The 22,591-nt window shown below is 43.0% G+C and overlaps 1 protein-coding gene across 2 annotated transcripts in view; it reads left to right on the top strand.

Moving 5' to 3' along the window:
• Positions 1–22,591, top strand: part of LOC117242267 (homeotic protein antennapedia-like) — a 350,813-nt gene that overhangs the window by 38,929 nt on the left and 289,293 nt on the right. The window contains exon 2 of one of the 2 annotated variants that reach the window (XR_004495210.1): positions 17,375–17,416. The exons of the other annotated variant lie outside the window; for it this stretch is intronic. The gene's annotated coding sequence lies outside the window, so the exon portion shown is untranslated. The remainder of the gene's footprint in view (positions 1–17,374; positions 17,417–22,591) is intronic. 2 annotated transcript variants of the gene reach the window in all.

The raw sequence follows: 22,591 nt of genomic DNA, 5'->3' as shown, positions 1-22,591 counted from the left end.
TACCGATATTATAACGCTTGAAAATTTCGTCCGGGACCATCGGAGAATTTGGCAAACGAGAGGCACGTTCTAACCGTACCCGAGAAACGAACGGCACGTGGCTACTGGTTGTCAGCCGTGAAGGGCTCTCCACGACGCTCTCTGCGAGCGGCGAAGTATCTCGGGTGTGGCATAAAGATGCGAACGCCATCGTTCGACCACGTACCGCAACTGCGCGAGCTCGAATGTCGCGGCACGTCCGTCGGTAACGTAGCTCGCCTCGGTTACCTCACCCGTGTCGAGAACAAAGAGCGAAAAGAGGCGAAAGATCGGGATGCGCAATAGTCACGACGTTTCTGTAAACAATCGAGAATCGCTTAATTTTCATTTTCGGCCGGTGCTCGACCGGAAGATTTAATGGGCTCGATACGAAATCCTCGGAAATTTGTGGCAACGTTATACGACGCGTTTGACGCGCTTTTCGTCAAGCTATAAAATTAGTTGGCGCGCAATCGCTCGCATCGTGAACGCTATCGCTGTAACAGAGTATTTGAAAACGGGGACAAAATGCCTGCGCCCTTTCGTCCACGTTCTGATATATTTCAAATTTCTTTTTCCAAGTTAGAGATATCGTGAAACAATCGTCTAATCTCGTATTTAACTTGCTACGCTCTTAACCAAAATTAATATAATAATGCAATAATTACACGAAACATCTTCGTAAATAAAACTCTCATTGACCATGTTCAAGAGGAATTCGAAATTCTTACTACGTCAAATATTACTTAACCAAATTTCAACACTTTCGCTACTCCCATCTGCCACAAGTAACGCGTAAAACAATTACCCATAAGATCAAGATTAGCACTGTTCGTTTCGATTCGAAGATCGTACGAATTCCAACAAGTTGAAAATCGTCTCTTAGCCGGACACCATATTCCTACGATTTCACTTTCTCTATTTACACTTTTTTGCTTCTCTCTCTCTCTCGTTTCTTCGCTCGGTCAGGCGTCTGGCGGATCAGGTTGCTCTATTTCTACGAAACAGATGCAGCTGACTACGGGACCCCGAGGAAGAAAGTAGGGGTCGGGCCAGGCCATTATGGTGGCTGGTAACGGGGTCATCATAGCGAGTAGCAGAAAAATTTGGGACAGGGGGCTGGTCCTTGGCCCGTGGGAAACACCCTTGCGGCCATAGCCGATGGCAGTATGGCTCCTTTCTTTTTCGGCTGTGTTCTTCTTCGGGTGTGCGTTGCTGTGTGTGTGTATTCACAACTCACACAGAATCGTGGCCTTAGAAAAGACGACGATAGCTCTAGGCTGCAGGATGAGAACGTAGGCACACGGAAAGGAACGGAACGGGGAACTGTTGGAATTCGAGAGAGGTGAGAGAGGAGAGGTAGTCGCGCCTTGCCACGCGAGGAATCGACACGGCGCTTCGTTAGGTGGCTTGTTTTGCCTCGGCTGGCCACGACACCAGATTTATACCCGTACATGTTAAGTGGTGTGATCGACTATCGCGAGCGTTCCATTAGTAAGGTTCAACGGTCGTCATGCGACTCTCGGTCGCGATTACCGAGCGCGTTCGTTACAGCGGATCTCGGGGCCGCATCCGCGCCACGTCTCCTTCGCCCGGCCTCCACAACGTATCCTCTTCATTCATGAGCTGTTATTTACGAGTGAGCCGCGTTTCACAGTTCGACGGTATGGAAGCTCTCGAACGATCGAACTAATTAGAGGATCGTGCGTTTCGGTGACTCTCTGTGCATCAATGAGGTATTCCGCATTTTATAGTGTACTGCATGCATCAGCCGATTATGTTAGGTTGCGTCAACTGTTTCTTTCGTTTTACGAGCAAGGTTTTTTCTCTTATATTAATTTATTGAATTACGCAGGAACATAATAATAGAAATAGGACGAAATGGATCATACGTAATTTTTATAACTATACTAATAAGTTAATTATTTTGTTGTAAAGTAAGGATGAAAGAGTTTCCTCATTTATTTTTATCGTTTTCTTTTCTTGATCAGTGCATTTATGAGGAAATAATAGACGCGCAATGTTTTTTCTTTTATATTAATTTAGTGATTTATGAAGGAGCATAATAATAAAAATAGGACGAAATGGATCATACGTAATTTAGTAAAATAATGTAAAAGAGAAACTGTTGTTCGTCTATTATACTCTAAGTGTGGAAGCAATACTTTTATTCTGCATAGTTTATTTATAATATACTAAGAAATTAATTATTTTGTTGTAAAGTAACGATGAAAGAGTTTCCTCATTTATTTTTATCGATTTCTTTTCTCTATCAGTTTCTTTCGTTTTATAAGGAAATAATGGACGCGCAATGTTTTTTCTTTTATATTAATTTAGTGATTTATGAAGGAACATAATAATAAAAATAGGACGAAATGGATCATACGTAATTTAATAAAATAATGTAAAAGAGAAACTGTTCGTCTATTATACTCTAGGTGTGGAAGCAATACTTTTATTCTGCATACTTTATAACTATATTAATAAGTTAATTATTTTGTTGTAAAGTAAGGATGAAAGAGTTTCCTTATTTATTTTTATCGATTTCTTTTCTCTATCAGTTTCTTTCGTTTTATAAGGAAATAATGGACGCGCAATGTTTTTTCTTTTATATTAATTTAGTGATTTATGAAGGAGCATAATAATAAAAATAGGAGGAAATGGATCATACGTAATTTTTAGTAAAATAATGTAAAAGAGAAACTGTTCGTCTATTATACTATAAGTGTGGAAGCAATACTTTTATTCTGCATACTTTATTTACAATATACTAAGAAATTAATTATTTTGTCGTAAAGTAACGATGAAAGAGTTTCCTCATTTATTTTTATCGACACTCGCGAATTTTATTTTTTTTCTGTCAGTTTCTTTCGTTTTATGAGGAAGGTTTTTTCTTTTATATCAATTTATTGAATTATGCAGGAACATAATAATAAAAATAGGAGGAAATGGATCATACGTAATTTAATAAAATAACGTAAAAGAGAAACTGTTCGTCTATTATACTCTAGGTGTGGAAGCAATACTTTTATTCTGCATACTTTATTTACAATATACTAAGAAATTAATTATTTTGTTGTAAAGTAAGGATGAAAGAAATTTCCTCATTTATTTTTATCGACACTCGCGAATTTTATTCTTTTTCTGTCAGTTTCTTTCGTTTTACGAGCAAGGTTTTTTTTATATTAATTTATTGAATTATGCAGGAACATAATAATAGAAACAGGAGGAAATGGATCATACGTAATTTATTAAAATAACGTAAAAGAGAAACTGTTCGTCTATTATACTCTAAGTGTGGAAGGAATACTTTGATTCTGCATACTTTATTCATAACTATACTAAGAAATTAATTATTTTGTTGTAAAGTAACGGACGAAAGAGTTTCCTCATTAGTCCACAGCTTTGAATTTCGTCGCAAGCAGATATTCTGACGATTGAAAGGTTGTATCAGGCAAAATGACGAGATTTCCGATCCCTGTTTTTCTCGAAACGTTGAAATTTCGAAAATCGATGGTAAATACTTTTGAATTAAAAAATTCACGTCCAAAAGTCTCTCTACGAACCTTCCAATTCAATGTGTTTCATTTGACGAACATGCTATAGCTTAATATACACGGTTCGACTAGATCATGGCTTTGCCTTTGAACCGCGAACACTATACGCTAGAGACGTTTTACCATTGACTGAAAATTGCAAGCTGGCGAAAAGATGGGCGAATTAGCGGCACGGTAAATCGGGGCGAAAAAACGGAGACAATGATTGGTATGCAAAAAGCAATTGATAACCGTGGCGTTATCAAAGGTTAATTGAGATGATCACTCGCCTGGGAGGTCCGTTATCTAGTCCCAGTGCCCACCTTCGTTTGCTTTACGAACACGCTAACTAACTAACCGGCATTTACATTGCTAATTGCACGGCCATGTGAGTGTAATGGTGGCTAACGTGGACAATGCTTCAAGGGAATTAAACCCTCCCTTTAGATGCACGAACCAACGAACCAACGAGCTTAGCGTTTTCCATTCCGAACCAACCGTTCGCCATTGCTACAGATCGACTTCTCTGTATTTTTAAGACTGTCCTGACAAACTTCCAGCAAACATAGACGCAGAAGCTGGAAGGTCGAAGTCGGTGAATTGGTCGTAAGCTGGAATCGCACGTTTCTGTTGTTTTATACCGATTCGATGGAAACGTAATCTGTGCTCGACGCGACGGACTATCGGAAATAGCGTGTGGCTTTATTTTTAAGATCGTCGCTCGATATTCCCTCAACTTTCGATTCGTATCGCGCGACTACTCCACCTCTCTGTCTTTCTCTCTCTGCCTTTGACACGATATCGAAATGCCATTGAACGTGCCAAGCCATGTAAAGGAAGAAGCTACCGGATCGTGGAACGAACAGCAGATAGATAGCTTTTGAATGGCCGGATTTGAAATCGTTGATCGAGCACGTGATTATCATTGTAATCTTTTTTTCTTCCCAATAAAATTGCCGTGGTAATTGGAGGGGCACGACGAGGACCAAGATCGTCGAATTTCTTGGTCTTTTGGATCATAACGCGTTGTATCAGGTTGTCGGAAAAGTGTCTTTCTTTTAGAAACACGTCTTTATACAAAGATAGTCTGTCTGATGTTTATTTCGATAGAACAAAATGGATCGTACGTAATTCGATAAAATAATATAAAATGGGAAACGTTGCGAGAGAAAGTTTTCCGACGACCGACGAGTCGAACATTCAAACATCAGATTCAGTTAGCATCAAACATCAATCATTTATTATAGTCGCGTTATAATACTCGAATATAGTCACGTTATAGTTACACGCCAGAATAATTTACTTATAATTCTCAATGACAATTGATCGTAAACTATTTCCAAATAAAAAAAAAAAAAAAAAAACTAAAAGTAATCAGAAGATCGAAACATGGTAGGATCGATAGCGTAAAAAATGATATGCTTGGATTTACTATCAAATGAAAATTAAGCCTCTGAGTGTTCGGTCACAGTGTTATCGTATACGATTGTTTAACACGAATTAATAATTATAAACAATACACGCGTATCTTCTCGCGAAACGAACGATTTAGATCTACAGGGTGGTTGGTAACTGGTGCGCTATATTGACGCAAAATAATCATCGACGTATCTTCAAGTTCGATTACTTAACCGTCAGGCAAATATCTTCACGTCCTAAATTACACAATTTCGTATAGTTCTTTTGTCATATAGTTCAAGATACACGAACATTTTGCGGGAAAAAGGTTGAAGCGTATCGAGCGGAAATAAAAGGTACTGCTCTGCCGTGGAAAAGCAAACATTGACAAGCATTTTCTCGTATTCGATTCGACCTCGTCATCGGGCGTATTAAACGGAGCGTAAGTTTTTCAGCCGCACGAAACGCAGTTTCCCTTAATTTAAGCAGGTCAGGCATGCGAAACAATGTGACCATTTGGTAGGATAATTACGGAGGAAGGCTACCGCGTTCCGAAGGGGTGACTTGTATCTAGTTTCTGGGGTAATTCGGAATGGGGAAGGAGAAGGAGCCTGCGTGTCTTGGAGCGTTTGGGGTGGAAGGCGTTCCGAATTTACGATACATAAATATCCGGCGCGACTGTAACTTTGGAAAATCCTTTCGGCCAGAGAGGGGGTTAAAAATATTCGAACCGGGGGATAGCGGAGGTAACTGGCGTGTCACGCGCCGAGTAAAATCGAACGAGATGCAAACGCCACGGTTGAACGTCCACCGACTGCCTGTAAAATACATAGAAAATAGACGAAACATCGTCTATAAATACGGCGAGAGAGGGCAATAGGCAGGGTTCACCGTGCACGACTGTGAACAACGCGTATGAAATTCAGCAGACGGTGTGTGTCCGTTAAATACAGCGGGCCAATTCGAAAATATACGGATCAATTGCGGTGCGGACGTAGCGGTTTCGAGAAGGGCGGAGGAATCTTGGCAAACATGTGTTCCCGCGTGTACAACTCTCCTGCGGCCGAGTGCATGACGAATGATAGAAAGTCGTAGAACGGACTGAAATAGACCATTGTGAAGTTTCGATCGCTGACCTTATGCATGACTATCCGCTGATTCCACGTCTTATTCCGTCTGTAAGTTCTCGAGTATTATAACAAATGCGTTAGAGGAAAGTTTGATCGGTAAATAGTTGAATGCTTGAATAGAAAAACTTCAACTTCGAATTAACTTGAAATTCAACTTGAAATGGTTCAATTGAGAAATGAAGAGTCCTCGATTAGATTTGTATATAATATTTCAGTCAGTTAAAAACAAGCTCGAAGAATTTACTTTGAATATTTTCTCATAGACTGTAGGTAGATTAAGGTGCCATTTTTAATTATTATGATTATCAAGGCAGAACTTGAAATAGTTCAATTGAGAAATGAAGAGTGCTCGATTAGAATTCTTCGCAGTCTTCAATTTAGTATAATCCACTGTTTTTTAACGATGTTTGTACATAATATTTTAGTCAGTTGAGAACAAGCTCGAAGAATTTGCTTTGAATATTTTTTCATAAACTGTAGGTAGATTAAGGTGCCATTTTTAATTATTATGATTATCAAGGCAGAACCTGAAATAGTTCAGTTGAGAAATGAAGAGTCCTCGATTAGATTTGTATATAATATTTCAGTCAGTTGAGAACAAGCTCGAAGAATTTACTTTGAATATTTTCTCATAGACTGTAGGTAGATTGAGGTGCCATTTTTAATTATTATGATTATCAAGGCAGAACTTGAAATAGTTCAATTGAGAAATGAAGGGCCCTCGATTAAAATTCTTCGCAGTCTTCGATTTAGTGTAATCCACTGTTTTTTAACGATGTTTGTACATAATATTTCAGACAGCTAAGAACAAGCTCGAAGAATTTGCTTTGAATATTTTGTCATAGACTGTAGGTAGATTAAGGTGCCATTTTTAATTATTATGATTATCAAGGCAGAACCTGAAATAGTTCAATTGAGAAATGAAGAGTCCTCGATTAAAATTCTTCGCAGTCTTCGATTTAGTATAATCCACTGTTTTTTAACGATGTTTGTACATAATATTTCAGTCAGTTGAGAACAAACCCGAAGAATTTACTTTGAATATTTTCTATCGTCTCATAAACTGTAGGTAGATGAAGGAGCCATTTTTAAGTATTATGTTTATCAAGGTAGAATCCATCAGCCTGGATAACTTAATTCATTGAGCGAGATGTCTGACAAAATGATACGTTTGAAACTGTGTTCGCATAGCTTGGTTCTGCGTTCTTTCGAATTTCACGTTTACCTCGAGGCCATATTTGTGAGGATACCTGTGCCATTCGCATTAACCATTCTCCGATGCTAATGCTAGGAAAAAGGAAACAGGCGATTGCCTGAATAGAGCAATTTACTCGGCCGATCCTTCTGTGTTACAAATTAAATTGCTAATTGATCTTAATTCCTTCATTAGCGCGATATCTACCTGAAAATCGTTATTATCTGAAATCTTTAAAAATTAATTCGATCAAACGACAGAATGAAACGCTTCGCGTTGAAATTCTCAGAATTAATTTATGTGTGCATTTAAAGCTATCTAAACGTGTGATTCTTAATTCATGATATATAAATTCTTGAGAGGTTGTAATGTCTTGTAAAGTGATCCTGCGAGGATAATAATTAGCAAACGTTTGAAGCAGATGCGTGAAAATGATAGAAAGGAAAATGAGCGGCGTGAATTTAATACAACGAAAAGGGACGTGCGTTATGAAAATTGGGAAAAATTCTATGGTACTAATGTAAATCGTTTGGAAATGTATTTAATCCATATTTCAATAATAAAAATGCTCATTCACATGGTTATTTTTATAATAGCGTCGTTTGTAATGTAATATTGTTTTATACTTTTCCAATAATCTTCGATTGTCTTTTCACAAACTGTGTATTCTTTTTTTAGCTCGAATGACAAACTATCGTGTAGTTAGAAATTAATTTGACTTTTGTATGACATATAAATAACTTAGCAAAATTTTGCATCCATAATTAACAAAACTCTAGAGGTAAACGTAAAGATTTTTAAATAATAGGAATCTATGGTAATTTTGATTTTCTATGAAACGAGCACCCGAGTATCGACACAAGGATTAAGTTCTTAATATTTCACACAAAATCATGAAATAGTACGCGCAAATTTCGAGCTTTTTATCATCGACGACATGTATTGAACTAAATTAGGATTCATAGTAAGATGCTCCAAATTCTTATCGCTAGGAATATTATCATCATTAACTAAATCTAATTATGCCAACATTTATTATCATCCACAAGGATTTGGAAACTTGCGTCGTAAAAAATTAATCCCTCAGTATCAACAATAGAGTGAAGTAATACTAAATTAGGATTCATAATAAGATGTTCCAAATTCTTATCGCTAGCAATATTATCATCATTAACTAAATCTAATTATGCCAACATTCATTATCATCCACAAGGATTTGGAAATTTGTATCATAAAAAAGACATCAATCCTCCAGTATCAACAATAGAGTGAAGTAATACTAAATTAGGATTCATAATAAGATGTTCCAAATTCTTATCGCTAGGAATATTATCATCATTAACTAAATCTAATTATGTCAATATTCATTATCATCCACAAGGATTTGGAAATTTGCGTCGTAAAAAATTAATTCCTCAGTATCAACAATAGAGTGAAATAATACGCTCAAGTTTCAAGCTTTTTATCATCGACGACATGTATTGAACTAAATTAGGATTCATAGTAAGATGTTCCAAATTCTTATCGCTAGGAATATTATTATCCTTAACTAAATCTAATTATGTCAACATTTATTATTCAACAATAGAGTGAAGTAATACTAAATTAGGATTCATAATAAGATGTTCCAAATTCTTATCGCTAGGAATATTATCATCATTAACTAAATCTAATTATGCCAACATTCATTATCATCCACAAGGAATTGGAAAACTTGTGTCGTAAAAAATTAATCCCTCAGTATCAACAATAGAGTGAAATAATACGCTCAAGTTTCAAGCTTTTTATCATCGACGACATGTATTGAACTAAATTAGGATTCATAGTAAGATGTTCCAAATTCTTATCGCTAGGAATATTATCATCATTAACTAAATCTAATTATGTCAACATTCATTATCATCCACAACGATTTGGAAACTTGCGTCGTAAAAAATTAATCCCTCAGTATCAACAATAGAGTGAAGTAATACTAAATTAGGATTCATAATAAGATGTTCCAAATTCTTATCGCTAGGAATATTTTATCATCATTAACTAAATCTAATTATGCCAACATTCATTATCATCCACAAGGAATTGGAAAACTTGTGTCGTAAAAAATTAATCCCTCAGTATCAACAATAGAGTGAAATAATACGCTCAAGTTTCAAGCTTTTTATCATCGACGACATGTATTGAACTAAATTAGGATTCATAGTAAGATGTTCCAAATTCTTATCGCTAGGAATATTATCATCATTAACTAAATCTAATTATGTCAACATTCATTATCATCCACAACGATTTGGAAACTTGCGTCGTAAAAAATTAATCCCTCAGTATCAACAATAGAGTGAAGTAATACTAAATTAGGATTCATAATAAGATGTTCCAAATTCTTATCGCTAGGAATATTTTATCATCATTAACTAAATCTAATTATGCCAACATTCATTATCATCCACAAGGAATTGGAAAACTTGTGTCGTAAAAAATTAATCCCTCAGTATCAACAATAGAGTGAAATAATACGCTCAAGTTTCAAGCTTTTTATCATCTAAGACAAATATTGAACTAAATTAGGATTCATAGTAAGATGTCCCAAATTCTTATCGCTAGGAATATTATCATCATTAACTAAATCTAATTATGCCAACATTCATTATCATCTACAATAATTTGGAAATTTGTATCCTAAAAAGCATCAATCCCTCGGTATGAACGATCGAGAGCACGAACCCCTCGACGAGTCACTGTATAAGCGAAAACGATGCATATTTCGAGCACTCCAGACGAAATAACGCAGCCATTTGATAGCGGCGTAATAATCTCGAGCCGGACGGGCGGCGTGCCGAAGAAAAGGGGTTGTATCTGGCTATAGCCGGAGGTAGCGCGCCAGTGTATCCTGGGGTAAGTAAGAAGACGCCTAGAGTTTACGATGACGCGTAAATATCCCGGGCGTCCCCAACTTTTACGAACCCTTTGGTAGCCGGTATGCGCCGGGGGTTGCGGAGGGGTGGTAACAGGGTAGCGTGCCGGGGGTGCAGGAGGTGGGAATAGAAGTTTGCGGTGACTGGGCAGGGCCTTTATACACTCCTACCTTCAGTCTAACGCCCGCCACTTTACTTCGCTGTATCTTCGCCCCGGCGGCAGTGGCGGATCCGTGCTTTGACTCTCGCAACGCTCGCGGCCGCCAAATAAAACATCGCGCGAAGAAACTTGGTGCTGTCGCGCGAATCTTTTTCTTTTGACCGCTTTTTCTTCCCTTCGTTCTTTTCCAGCCTGCGTTATGCGGCCGCTTCTTTCGTTTCGACGACCAAACCACAACCGGGCGTTATTCTTCTTTAAACGAGTTTGTTTTTATACGCTGTCGTTGTCGTCGTGGTCGACGAGAATTTTCCAGAGTAATAAAAGAGAACGGGCAGGGAGGGGTGTTGGTAACGGTATCTCCAAGTTGTTAACGACCCGCTAACTAGATCCTTCTAGTCATAGTCCTTGTGGAAACTGAATATTCCATCGAGAATGTTCGAGTACTTGCTATGAAAATTACGCTACAAAGCATCCTGGAAAATTCGTACGGTGGCGATTATTTCCGTAAAATGGCAGGCAATTTCTCTGTTTCGCAAATCTTTTAAACGTCCTTTCTTTTTAGAAAGCAGCAACTTCGATAATACACAATGGCGGGCAATGTGTTCACGGTCACGGCATGTCGCCACGATTTTTCTTGTCGCGCTGATTTATCGCTCGCTTATTTGTGGGCCATTTCACCGCTGGACAAGTTATCTCGCGGGGGTTGGGTCGTTAGAGCGGAGAATAAGCACGCCATGATTCCGGACACATTTTTGCCTAGACGCTAGAACTTTCAGCCATTCGATCGTAGACTCGGTTCTCTCTGTGTGTGTGTACGCGAGGCGATATATACGAGGCGCGGGCCTCGAAAAGAAACCTCCAACGGTCGATCCATTGGTGTGGCTGCTGGTCGCAATGGGGACGGCAAGCTGAACGACTCTCTGCGATATGTACTAGCTAGCCGTGTACCTAGACTGCCATGTAAACCGAAAGTAAACTGACTTTTATGTACACCAACTACCGTATAGCGTACGCATAACGCATACATAGCCATGTTTCGGCCGTTATTACGTCGTTTCGAGTAGTTTCTTCAGACAGTCTATATGGCCCCGGATGTGGCTCAATGTATATGTATTTACGTTCAACGACATCCGAGTGCCGCGCCGAAATTATATTGACTCTGCCAAACGCGCTTTGCCACGTCAGATGCCTTTGTATCTCGTGCATTTCCTCTCTGCTCGACGTATCGCGACCTTTTCACATTCTCCTTCGCATTGTTCCATAGAAAAAGGGACGTCCATGGAACACGAGCAGTGGACGTTTCTATCAATTCGACTTGGTGGACTTTCCATCAAATCTTTCGATCTGTACACAAACTTCGATTGGTTGGGTGAAGGGCTACGATAAATGAAACTGTCTTAGATAGTTTTGTAACGCCAGTTAATAGCAATAAATAGTCTTACAACACTGGTTGAAAGTCGCTTTTGTAATACGAAATGGAAAATCTTGCGTATCGTTGGCATTAGGTTTTTCCTGAATAGCATATTTATTGCCACGATGGTCGAAGATGCGATAGATATAGATTTTCGCGATTCTATAAGACATTTGACCTGGAGATAAAAAGGTCCGGAGGTGGAAAGCTGCAACCTCGAAAAACGTGCGAAGAGTCTGCGGTAAACAGCTAAATTTAGTGGAAGTTGCGAAAATAGACGCGGGGGATCGTATCCCGGGTTGGTCGAGGCAAAATTATCGCTTTATTATTGCGAGGTGTTCGGTGACATAAAAACTCATTCAAGTTTCGTGTTCACTATGTTGGACAAACATGAACGCTCGCAGACGTGACCGCGTGGCAAACAGAATGGCACGCGCTGCACGTGTAGAGTCGACTCGCGTATTGCTCGTATCGAGTACGCTTCTAACTCACACTTCAAATTATAATCGAGAACTTGGGAAATATTCATTTGGAAAAAAAATGCAACTTATCGAGGGACAAATGGTTCGTCGATTTTCCTCCCCTGAGAATTCGCATCCGAATAAATAAATTTCAGTTAATTGTACACCAAGCGAAATTTCCATCCCACGTCGTTCAATTATTATACTTTATCCTGTAATTATGAAAACACCCTATGTATTAGGCTATTTATCTACACCGAGATTTCCATATCATTCATGGATCGTTGCAAGCGATCTCTTGACGATTCGGCAAGGGGACACGAACGAAAGGAATCGTTCGTTAATGCCCAATGATTGTCAGTGGTAACGAGCAGCGATCGATGGCGGACCTACCGAGTCGTTTAAATGCGCATCGAGTACAAATTTATTAGGCTATTTGGAAATACCGTGATAAAAGACAGAGGGACGACGGAACACCGAGGACGAAGAAGGCAAGCTGCGTAAGGATATTTCGGAGGAGGAGGGTATGGATATAAGGAAGGGCGCAAGGGTGGCGGTATCACGGCAACTGAGGCACCAGCGGGCAACCCCTTATAAGGGGTAGGAAGCAATTATAACACTAAATTAAGGGCGAGGAAAATTTGGCAATTAGGGGGATTCAAAAGGGATAAAGTTGCAGGATGGCCGTTTTTCCTATGCCAGATTCTTCGAGGGTTACCAGGCATTAGCTACTCGACCTGTTAAAACAGAAACTTTTACCGAGAAGGAAATGTCTCGATTGTCGGAAGATGCTGTGATAACGATACGAGAGTTTGCAGTTGAGATGTGAATTTATTCGAGTTTTATTAGACGTACTCGTGATTTATTAGAAAGACCCGGAGAATAAATTTTCTTGAAAAGAATTAAACGATAAGTTTCTTCGAACAAAACGACTCGATAGTAATTTGAACTTTCAATGGAGGAAGAACTCGAAGAAGATAAACTCGAGACCATTGGCAATAAAATTACGCGGTGCGCGCTGGATCGATGACCGCGTGCGAGTTCAATTTTAGATCTTCGGCCCATTGTGAGCAACGAAACGTACGGCGAGCCGCAGAAACGCGATGATGCTTTACGCGCTGACGCGGCGCTGTCCGTCACGATGGGTGCCGCAACGTGGTTCACGGAACCCTGGCCGAACCCGCTAGCCACTGCGAATATATATCTCCGTTTGGATTACACTGGACCAATACGGTAAACACAAACACATGGAAACAAAGAGAGAGAGAGAGCGACAGAGACGAGTGCTCGAGTGAACGTTTGGAAAGGGAGGAACAGAGTAAATGCTGGCAACAGAGAGAAAGGGAGAGCGGGAGAAATTGAATGAGGGAGGAAGAGAAAGAGGGTAGAGGAGATAGAGGAAAGCTGGGTGGAAGGGAGTAGTAGGTGGTAGAAATGGCGGTGCAAGTGGGTGGAGGGTGGTGGAACCACGACAGGGGGTTGCTAGAGGTCGACGCGTGCGGGCATTGCGATCCGTCAGAGCGGGTAAACCGAAAACATAAATTTAATAGGTTTCACCCCCTTCTTCGAGCTTTATGGCGCCACCGAATTTCCCATTAAATAAACAAGCGCAATGTTCATTACGGGGCACCGGATCTCGACCGATCGTGCGCTATATACGCGCCGCCCGCTATCGTAGATTATGTTACGTAGATGCATCTAGGGCTTAGACCGCAGCTTGCGGTTTCCGGATACGTATAGGTTTACACGGATGTGCGAGAACTACGATTCCGCTCTTCGAAATTGAACGTAAGAGGGAAGAAAATTGGTCGGACCGCTTTTGTATCGTCCGTTCGGATCGCCAACGAAATAGATTTTCTATCGTCGACTTCCTTTTAAACTCGCCAAAAGAAAAAAAAAAAGAATCAAAGAAACAGAGAAATAGCTTCGTTTGCAAGACAAACTATTTCTTTATCTCTTGTTTCAATTTCTGTCTTTTTCCTGAATTTCATTCAGACCACCATTTTCACAATCGCGATAACAATAGCGAATTTGCAAATTATGCAACACGAGGCGATCAGGACGTAGGCTCGGATTTGGCCGATCGAAAGATCGAAGCTCTGTACAGGTACAGGGTCCGTTCCAAATGGGCAGATGCTCGTTCGAATTTTCCCAGCCAAAACCGTCACGTGAAATGCTCGGCAATTCCGGATTTTTCGTGTTTTTTTTTTTCACCGTGCCGCGCGTAATCTCTTTTTTCACGATGGTCTCTATCGGAAACGCATAGTGATCGTCCGCGCGCGCGGACGGCTACGCGAAACACTGTAACTCCTGCTTGCTGATAATTAGCGCATCCATCAGCCGCTGCAAGCCGCCAGCTAATGCCGATCGTACGTTATCGTTATCACGGTCTCCCCATTTTGTCCCACCGCCGCTGGCCCCCCTGCTCTTCCTCTGCCTCTCAGTCACCCCTCACACCCCGGGGTCCCCTCTATATTTGTACGTGGTCCGTACGCGACCCACAAGCAGCGACACCATCACCGGCCATCGCCATCCCCCGAACCTACCCCCTTTTCTCTCTCTCTCCACCCTGTCGGGCTGCCTCTCTGACTCCTGCCTTCCACCCTATATCGGGCAGCCAACGCACGAGCTGTCGATACGACCAATAATCTAATAACCAGTCACCGGCAATGTGTCGTAAGTCACCGGTCTGCAGATTTTCACTTCGGGAGCCAATAACGCGTTCCCTCTTGAATTATCAATTCGTCGGTCGGAGGCCGTAGCCGGCCGTACGAAAGAACGAGGCGCCATCGCGGCTTTCGCCGGGGATATGAGATTTCCTCGCTGATTTACAACTCCGCGTTTCGTTCAAGATCTGCGACCATCGAACCGCTCACTGCGATCCGTTGAAATCGCGCAGCGAGAAAAGGATGAGAAAAAGGAGGCCGATACTCGAAGACGGGGCGAGATTGAGCGGAAAACCGCGATTCCAAGCTGCAGAGGAACAGACGAAGACACGGAAAAAGAGAGAGAGAGAACGGGGCGTGAATGGAACACGCGGGAACCAGCTATCGCGGAGCGCTTTATTTCCAGCGATCGACGAATCTCGCAGCGTTGTATCCCACAGTCGTAAAAATAGCGCAGTTCCCCTGGGGTGGTTGGCGTTGTCCGTTGATGTGGTTTTTTTTCCCCGAAATCGTTTCTAAAAATCATAGAGTCGATGGAAGGGCGAATTACGGGATCGCGATAGCGCGCAGAGAGCGTGGTAGCGGTGCATGCGCGCATCTGACGGCCGCGGGCCGCCAAATGATCCAGAACACCGGTGGGAATTGGTTGAGCGTCGAAGGGGGTGTTGGTAGGGGCGAAAGCAGAGGCAGCGTTATAACTAACCGAGCTGATCTACGACCTGTTTAGTAGTTCTATATCAGCGCTGCACCATGCTTCGGTACACGCGATCGAATTGCCTCCTCTGCCGATAATATCTGACTTAAGTAGGCGCGTTTGCTCGTGCGAACACACGTAAGTACGTGGTACGCGCGTGTGTACACCCACGTGTGAGTAGAGGCACCACCGACGCACGAGTCGAGAGCTGGCGGCCGTGCACGTGCGCAAATAACTAGAATATGGATGACAGAGCCCGGCTGGGCAGGAAAGAAGTTGTTCTTAGATGTTAGATTATCATGGCCAGTACGTTTGTAGCCGATGCGCGTGTAAAACGGCTGTGTTTGGTTTAATGCGCGGCCATCGCTGCCGCCGCCGCCTGCCTACCCCTTTTCGTTGGCCGCATTATACTTTCAATAGGTTGCTTTACGATCGTGACTAACTAGCCCGGTTACACGATAAACGAGTTAATGATTGATGTAACCGAGGCATCGTAATTCGAGTCGCGATCGAAATTGATTATACTATTCTGTTATTACGGTGAGTTAGAAGCGGCGCGGCGAGGCGCGCGCGCATAATTGCCGCGTGTTCTGAAGCGAGTCGTTTGACAATTGAAATTTCCCATTTCGCGCGATTAACTTAATCCTTTCCGCTACGATGATCATGCACCGTGTCTGCTGCTGTTTGCTAATGTTGACCGATTGCATTTCGCATTACATTTTAATTTTGCATAACGGCGGCGGATGTTGGTTTCACGATCAGTGGCGCTATTGTATCGTGCTGTAATCGTAATCCGTTTCCATTTTATAGCGTATTTCTGGAATCGGAAGATTTGTAAAAAAAAACCGCGCCATTGTTCGCCGGTAATCGCAGCAGGTGTTTGATTCGCCGGAATTCGAAACGGATGGAAAGGACCGCTTTGAGCGAATCCCTGCCGGGCGTCATTTTCACTTTACGAGAGATTGAATGTATAATGAGGGAAGGAGATTAAACGCGGAGTGTCGTTGAAACACGGCACGCATTTGTCCATGTCTAATAGAATATTAACGAACACAATCCGGCGTTCGATGGCCGCGTACAAAATGCATTCAGTAGCTGATCGATCGACGTTTCATCACGCGCCAGCGAAATCGCCGGCGAAATGAAAAACAAGAGGAAGGGGCGAGAAGAGGGTAGGAGAGGGTTGCTCGTCGAACAAACGTGACACAGATGAAGGAAGGGGTAACGGTGGCGCGAAGGGGCACTGGGGATCGTTAATTGTTTAATCCCGTGCGATTGGCGCGGATATTTTTAAATATGAATCCTCGATCTAGAAATTGAACTATCCGATAGAAAATTGTGTTGTCCGATGCCGCGATATATCGCCTCGGCTTGGCGAATGGCTAAATACGATTTATGGCTTCATTTATGACGGGCCACGAGTTATTCTCATTGGCTCGGTTTTAAAATGTTCCGATCGATCGATCGCGCGCGCTGCTCTCGCATTATACGCGCCCGGGCTGCTTAAACATTTCCAGGATTTACGATGTTTCGCGCAGGCGGTGATCAGTTTTCAGCGAATAATTCAAAAAGTGACGCCTCTTATTATATGTACGCGATATCCCGGCGATTTCTACCTCTCGCTCGTCCCGTACCCGACCCACTCCAGATCCAGCCGGTGTTGCGTTCAATTCGATCGTCGAAAAAGATTTATTCGGATCGTTCCACGCCGTTGCGAATACACGAGCGCGCGCGTCTACGCCAGCCAACCAGAGAACGTTGAATCCTCACGTAGACTTTTCTCTCTGTCACAGGTAAGGAAGATATTGCTAAGCCGCATTGGACATGGTTGCAAGGTGAGTTGAGTTGTGCTTTCTTCAAACATGATTAAAGTTAGAAGGCGTTTCGCGTGTTCAAGGTTTCGGCGTCGATTTCCAGCAGGATGATTTCAATCGGGGACACCGAGGATATGCGACACGAGGATTACGACCGATTGAAATCACCGTCTGGAATGGGACGACGCCGAAGACTCGACTCGATGAAACGCTTCTGGTTCGTCGACGTCGCGTTCGTCCCGTGATCGTTTTAAACGGCCATTCGAAAGTTTCGTGCCGAATTCGGATCGTGTGTCAAGAGATTAGATTTATTCGGGGCGAGGCGTGCTCGCACAGATGCTGCTACCACAGCAGACGAGAGAGAGAGCTACCCCCTCGAATTTCACGAATTCGGTGTAGAGCTGTGGCATTCTTGAGCGGCACGGGAGGCAGGCTTCCAAGAATATAAAGAGTCGTGGGGTGAATTTTCATCGCGTCGAGAGTCCCGGGCTGCTATTGCTGCTTTCCGACTCCGTTTCCCTTTCCCCCGTTGACGAACTCTTTGCCTGTGCGAGGCGGCCGGGAAAAGAAGCATCGCGAAGAACAGCTGCGAGCGTCTCGACAGCGCGACCGATCCCGTGTTTCTCTTTTTCTTGAAAACGAGGGAACAACGAGGCAGAAAGAGAAAACGAAGAAAAGGTTCGCCACGAGAGAACGTGCAGGAGGTGGCGTTGGAAGGAAATCGGGGCGGGGGGAAGAATAGGGAAGACTAGCCGCGCGAGAGTAAGAGAAGGAGAGCGAGGCAGAGAGAATACAGAACGATGCCTTCGAGGGTGATCAATAAATATTGGCTCTCGGGGGTGAAATTGGGGTAGCCGAGTACGGGTATGGCGACGGAGGGTGAGAGGAAGGACAGTCGTGCTGCTGCGGTTGCCGCCCCTTTCCTATGGCACACGACGTATGGCAGATATAACCACTTGGTATAGGCAATGGAGAATCGCTCATGGACCGTAATTCCCTCAGACTTTCTGATCGATACTCACTTTAAGCCATTCTGCCAGGAAAAACGCAGAAAGGGTCGCGAGGCTTTACGAGGTAAACTGATAGAACGGAGGCTGCCCGTAAAAATTCGATGGCACGTAGATCGCACGGTTTCGCGCATCCAGCAACCGCCATAAGCCGAATCCTATATGGAAATTCTCCGTGGAATAGATGTTGTATCGGTATCAGACAACGTACGCGCCGTTTCGATGGGCATATTCCCCTGATTGCGCGTCCCCGACACGGGATTTCGTTGCGCGCGATTTTCCGGTTTGTGACGTCCCCTCTCATTCTCACCCTCCGTTGGAAGAACGAGAAACCAAGTCGTCCTCGTTAATTACCATTTAATTCCATAAAGAATTGCAGTTTTAAGGGATAACCGTAGTCCGATCGAACTCCACCGATTGACGAAGGATTAAATGGCTAAAGGGTTGGTAGGAAGATCACATTGACGGAGGGTTATTCGAGGCGATGGGCTGCGTGATGCAGCATCTCGATTATCGAGTTATCCATTCCTCCCTTTCACTGGTTTATCAGTAGTGTGCGTGCATTTATTTCGTAGTTTTTCCTTTCTTCCTCGGTGAACGAACGGCGCTTTGTAATTTGTAAAACAAACTGTCATTCCCTACTGTAAAGCGTTTTCATATAACGCGGTCCGTACACGGTTGTATAGATGGAAGGATTAATTTGCAATGGCCGGGAAGAAGCACTTCCTCGACTTCTCTCAATTGTCTCCGCCATGTTCCAACTTCTGCTAAATAGAAATCCTCGTAGCTTGTCGGAGGAGAGATATCCGTGAATTTGGTTAGAATTTGGATGAGGAAACTGGATGCTTCTCGAGGCGTGAAATGGCTGCGTTAACCGCTTGCACGAGCTGGAACCCTGAACCGAGCACAAGGAAAGGGGCGGACGCTTTCCTTTTCCTCCTCTTTCTCCTCCGCCGCTATCTTCTCCTCTCGCTTCGCTCTCCGCTATCTCTTCCACAAAATACCTCTCACCTTCTTCGTCTCCCTTGTTCCATTCTTTTAAAAGGCTTCCGTCCAGAGACAACGTTGTTTAGTAATACCATGCTTGAGACTGCGCCGGAGGGTCATAATAGAATTTATACCTTTCGAGTTTTTCCGCCGCTCTTTATGGCCAGTTCACCGAGACGAGTCGCCATCCTATTAATGATCGCGATCGTCTGGAAATTGCTGCCTTTGTAAAACTCCTATATCCCACGGTTTCTCTCTCCTTCGCATCGGATTATCGACGTTTTTCCATACGATCGTGAGGCAACCGCGCCTATCGTGGGATAAGGGTTCGCGACACTTTATGCACCCTCTCGAGCGAAATTCATTCAGCCAACTATCTCTGCTCTCTCGTTCTCATGTTTATTAACTATAAATTGACCGGAATGTTATCCCATTTGAAATTCACGTTAGAATATTTCATCCGGCGCGGAATGAACGAGCGGATTTACCAAGTCCACCCCTCGAAACGCCACCCTAAAGACGCGAGGCAATCTTTCTCTCGCGTTTCTTCTTTGTTTAGCGGGGATTTGAAGCGGGTCGCGGTTCGAACACGCGGATAAGCAATACCGTCGTCCAGATCTCAACGAGAGGTATAAGACGAGAGTTATGCGGTCTGCTATGCGCGAGGGAATCGTAGATCAGCGGCTGGCACGTCTGCAGGGACGTGGAAGCGAACGTGAACGAACAGAAAGCCACCGCCATCATCCCATACAACCCCCTTTCGTTCATCCACGACCCCACCTTTCTTCCAAACCAACCCCCGCTATCCCCTTCTCCCTTGTTTCCGCTGCTCCTTGCTTACCTCCCTTTCTCTCTTGCCGTCTATTTCTGTCCCTCCCTGGCCCTCTCCCCGTAGTCTCTTTCTCTCGACATTCGTATCTCGCTATCTTGGAGACCCAGCCACGGGTCTGCCCGTGTGCCTACGTGTTCGTCGTCTTTGTACGCTTATATACGCGTCCCCTTTTGTACACTTGTACCGCGCGTGCGTCCGTGTGTCGAGTACGTCCGAGCTGGAACATGTATATCATCGACATGTATACCTACGTAAAATGCCAAAGCAAGCGCATAAGGAGAGGCACGAGTATGAGTGAACACAATACTGGGTGTGGCATCCAGGCTGAACTATTATTTCACTCGACTCGGAGGTATAGCCAGGCCACGAGACGCGAGTCGCGCGGACCCGATTCGCACACCGTGTCGACCGTATTCTTTCCTATCGAGATGTAATTGCCAGCGGAATGTCACGGGCTCAGCCGACAACCAAAAATGTCTACACGGTCGTTTCGTTTTATACGGAACGTGCCGATGTTACGGTATTTCGTCGTTTCGCGACAACCGCGCGATATTCCAAATGACACGTATGTATACGTGTAGTATAAAGAATGTCGGTCGAAGGAAGAACCATTCTGTACGGATCGTAGATTGCGCGAGAATGAGACAGAGTAGAGAGTTCGTTTATCCGGAATAGTTAATAAGCTTAGGTAATTGGCCACGGATAAGGGCAGCGTTTCCGTTGTAACGAGAATTAAGAGCAGCGAACGAGGTGGTTCCGTCTCGTGGTAGTGGTTCTATCCTATTTTTTCGTCGGCGGCACGTGAATTAAGTTCCTTCGCTATCTTCAGTCCTCGCGTAAATTACACCAGCTCCATGGAGAGAAATGGCCGCCTCTTCTTTTCCCCTCTCAGCTCCTCCCTCGCGTCTTCTTTCTCTCTCTCTCTCTCTCTCTCTGCTTCCCTCTGCTTCTCTTTGCTCTCTTTCTCTCTCCACTTTATTTACATATAGATACGAAAACCATTGAGTCGCCGGCGAAAGTACTTCCCTTTTTATAGGTTTATTCATTCGGCATCGATAAAATTTGCCCGGAATTATAGCGTTTCTCGCGTCGCCTCTCGTCCATCCTTTAGTTTCCGATCGCGACTTCTTTTCGCCCCCAATATCCGTCGCCTTTTCTCCTTCGTTCGATTAACGAGATGAAAATTTCGAATTTCGAAATTTATCCGACGTATTGTTCGTTTTCGAGCAATTTCGCGTGTCTGTAATTTCGAGCACGGATAGCCTCGATGCTTCGAAGGGGTTGAGCATAACTCGAAACATATTATGAACACATACATAAACATCCCTTGGCGTTATCAGTTGTCGGACGCCGGCGCGCCGGATATTGTCGCATCCTCCGTTTCGCTCTCCCTGTTACACGGTACAGAGCGAGACACAAACGTGCTGGCCGAACAAAACCCGGGAAAATCGAGGGAGAACGCTACTCCGGAGAAAATACAGATCTTTAATGATCTGGGGATACGAGATGTTATCAAAGGTCCCTGGAAGATGCACGATTTTTCATCGATCGCGTTTATCGACGATTACGATTGTCGTAAAAATTCAGTTTAATTGACACTTTGGTTTTTCATAGGAAATATATGTTTAATGCATAGTTATTATACTGGACGATAATTTGCTGCCACGATTGTTATTATTTTTTAGTCTTTTTTTGTGGAAAATTGTTATTTTTCAGTTTATATGTTTCGAGAAAATTATGTAGAAAGGCGAACAGTATCGAAAAAACAATTTTTACGTGAATTAAAAATATCTTTAATAAAAGAGATACGAAGTTTCTGCAGAGGCATAGTAGCGACGAATGTTTTAAGCAGCAAACCTGTTCTTTTTTTCGCGTCCTACGAATAGAGAAAGTTTTCCGGAAGATTCGTCACGCAAAGAACACAACTTCTTAATAAGGATCTAAGGGCTAGTTTTTCCCTTTTTGTCGAAGGATGTTTTATGTCGTTGCGTGTCCCCTGACAAAAAAACGACTTTTACTTTTTTATTGCCTTTGAAATTTCACTTTTTTTCGTGCACCTTTGCCACGGTAGTGTAGAACGGTTTGTAGAAACTGACGATTCCGACTTTTCTCGGTGAAAGTTGGCTCGTTTCCCTTGTTAGGGCCCCACGGCGCCTTGTTATTTTTTTGGGGGGGTAGTAAAAAAGAGGACGACGCTTTTCGTTCGGTGAAAGTTTGGGATAATGCAAGGTGATCCGCACGTTCCTCCAGTTCTGCCCGGAAAACATTTTTTTACCGCTGAACGGTATTTTCTAAATTTCGAACGTTAAAGATAGGAGACACATTTTCTAACGAGATAAAATCGGAAACTGTCGTTCGTGTCGCGGCTAC

Source organism: Bombus vosnesenskii, unplaced genomic scaffold, assembly GCF_011952255.1.
Source record: "Bombus vosnesenskii isolate JDL3184/JDL3185 unplaced genomic scaffold, Bvos_JDL3184-5_v1.1 scf7180000016273, whole genome shotgun sequence".
Classification (NCBI taxonomy): domain Eukaryota; kingdom Metazoa; phylum Arthropoda; class Insecta; order Hymenoptera; family Apidae; genus Bombus; species Bombus vosnesenskii.
The sequence above is the reverse complement of the archived record's forward strand: the minus strand, read 5'-3'. Positions and strand labels throughout refer to the sequence as shown.